The sequence below is a fragment of the Salvelinus sp. IW2-2015 genome, linkage group LG37 (genome assembly GCF_002910315.2).
Source record: "Salvelinus sp. IW2-2015 linkage group LG37, ASM291031v2, whole genome shotgun sequence".
NCBI lineage: Eukaryota > Metazoa > Chordata > Actinopteri > Salmoniformes > Salmonidae > Salvelinus > Salvelinus sp. IW2-2015.
The window spans coordinates 1402462-1405650 of NC_036876.1; positions in this window are offsets into that span (position 1 = coordinate 1402462).

Consider the following 3189-nt stretch of genomic DNA (forward strand, 5'->3'; position numbering starts at 1 on the left):
CCACACACACACCACACACAGCACACACAGGCTTGGTCGATCTATAATAAAAGATACACACAACCACTCTTCTGGGTCTGGGGGTCTTTGTTACTTGTTTTTTTTTTCCTTGAGTCTTGTCTGTCTTGTCTGTCTGTCTTCTGTTCTGTCTGTCTTTCTGTCTGTCTGTCGTCTGTCTGTTCCTGTCCTGTCTGTCTGTTCTGATCTGTCTGTCTGTCATGTCTGTCTGTCGTGTCTCGCGCTCTCATATCTCTCAATTCCAATTAAATTCGCTGTAATTGGAATGACGTAACAATGTACATTTGCCAAAGCTATTTGAGCAATAAAAATCAAATCAAAATTGTCAACGGACACCAGTTAACAACAAAGAGTGCAGGGCTCAGATTGCAACCCTGGCGAAGGCCCCGCCCCTGGTTAAAGAATTCTGTTCTTTTCTTACCAATTTTAATGCTGCACGTATTGCCAGTATACATTGATTTAATTATGTCATATGTTTTACCCCCTACACCACTTTCAATAACTTTGTAAAACAGTCCTGTATGCCAAATAGAATCAAATGCTTTTTGGAAGTCGATAAAGCAAGTGTATATTTTGGTATTATTTTGGTGGACATGTTTATCTATCAGGGTGTGTAAGGTGTAAATATGATCAGTTGTGCGATGTTTTGGTATAAATCCAATTTGGCATTGTGTGTAATGATTTTCGTTGTCAGATGAAGAGTAGTCGTCGTACCAAAGCGCAGCGTGGTAAGTGTTCATGTTATATTTTTATTAAAACAGAACACTAAACAAAAATAACAAAGAGATTGAACGAAAACGAAACAGTCCTGTAAGGTGCAGCAACACAAAACAGAAAACAACTACCCACAAAACACAGGTGGGAAAAGGCTACCTAAGTATGGTTCTCAATCAGAGACAATGATAGACAGCTGCCTCTGATTGAGAACCACACCCGGCCAAACACATAGAAATAGAAAACAGAACAAAAACATAGAATTCCCACCCCAACTCACGCCCTGACCAACCAAAATAGAGACATAAAAAGGATCTCTAAGGTCAGGGCGTGACATTGTGCTTATTAAGGAAGTTTAGAACTCTTACATTGATAATACTACAGAAAACCTTCCCCAGGTTACTGTTCACACAAATGCCTCTGTAATTGTTAGGGTCAAATTTGTCTCGATTCTTAAAGATTGGGGTTATGAGTCCTTGATTCCAGATGTCAGGGAAATAACCTACACTCAGGATCAAATTAAACAGTTTTAATATAGCCAATCGAAATTTTGCACTAGTGAGTTTGAGCATCTCATTTAGGATGCCATCAGGTCCGCATGCCTTTTTAAATTTGAGAGCCTGAAGTTTCTTATAGAGCTCCTGGTCAGTAATTGGGGAGTCCAGTGGATTTTGATTGTCCTTTATAGCTTTTTCTAATCCATTCAACTTCTCATGAATTTGGCGTTGTTCTGCGTTTGAGTCGATTTGAACGGTGTTGTAGAGCGTTTTAAAATGGGTTGTCCATATGTCACCATTTTGTATCGCTAATTCCTCTTGTTTCGATTTTTTTAGTTTTTTCAAATTTTGCCAGAAGTTGTTTGTGTTTATGGACCTAACCGTCTCTCTCTCTCTCATACACACACCACCAATAAAACAGATGTTCCTCCAACCTTGCTATAGTTACCTACCCCATACCTACAGTACCGTCTTCCTGCACCCTCTCCCTCTGGGCCTGGGATCTAAAAAGGCCTAAACTGCATGAGCCAGCAGGAGAGTTCAGGAGAGGTCAAGAGAGGTCAGGTTACACCATTATTAATAACTCTCCTCTCCTGTTTCACTTTGTAAACTAATATCTGACCTGCTCTCTCCCTCTTTAGCTCTCCTTCTTTCTCACATTTCCGCTTTATCATCCCAGCTCTAGTGTGTCAATACCTCTCTCTCTCTCTCTCTCTCTCTCTCTCTCTCTCTCTCTCTCTCTCTCCAAGCCCCCTAAATATATATACACTCACTAATATAGTGTTACATGCAGACATGCAACACTAGCCAACATATGTCACAGTCAGCCAAAGCTAAAGAAAATGAAAACGTTAGGCTTTCTCTCTCTGTAAACGAATATCTGACATGCTCTCTCTCTCTTTTTAGCTCTCCCTTTTTCTCACTGTCTCTCACTCTGGCTTCAGCTCTCTCACTCTGGCTTCAGCTCTCTCACTCTGGCTTCAGCTCTCTCACTCTGGCTTCAGCTCTCTCACTCTGGCTTCAGCTCTCTCACTCTCTCAATTCAATTCAAGGGGCTTTATTGGCATGGGAAACATATGTTAACATTGCCAAAGCAAGTGAAGTAGATAATATACAAAAGTGAAATAAACAATAAAAATGAACAGTCAACATTACACTCACAGAAGTTACATTACAAATGTCATGATGTATATATACAGTGTTGTAACGATGTGCAAATTGTTAATAGTACAAATGGAAAAAATAAATAAACATAAATATGGGTTGTATTTACAATGGTGTTTGTTCTTCACTGGTTGCTCTTTTCCTGTGGCAACAGGTCACAAATCTTGCTGCTGTGATGGCACACTGTGGTATTTCACCCAGTAGATATGGGAGTTTATCAAAATCAGGTTTGTTTTTGAAGTCTTTGTGGATCTGTGTAATCTGAGGGAAATATGTGTCTCTAATATGGTCATACATTTGGCAGGAGGTTAGGAAGTGCAGCTCAGTTTCCATCCACCTCATTTGTGTTGCAGTGTTCACATAGCCTGTCTTCTCTGAGAGCCAGGTCTGCCTACAACGGCCTTTCTCAATAGCAAGGCTATGCTCACTGAGTCTGTACACAGTCAAAGCTTTCCTTAAGTTTGAGTCAGTCACAGTGGTCAGGTATTCTGCCACTGTGTACTCTCTGTTTAGGGCCAAATAGCATTCTAGTTTGCTCAGTTTTTTTGTTAATTCTTTCCAATGTGTCAAGTAATTATCTTTTTGTTTTCTCATGATTTGGTTGGATCTAATTATGTTGCTGTCCTGGGCTCTGTGGGTCTGTTTGTGTTTGTGAACAGAGCCACAGGACCAGCTTGCTTAGGGACTCTTCTCCAGGTTCATTTCTCTGTAGGTGATGGATTTGTTATGGAAGGTTTGGGATCCCTTCTTTTAGGTGGTTGTAGAATAATATTTTCTGGATTTTGATCCCTCTCTC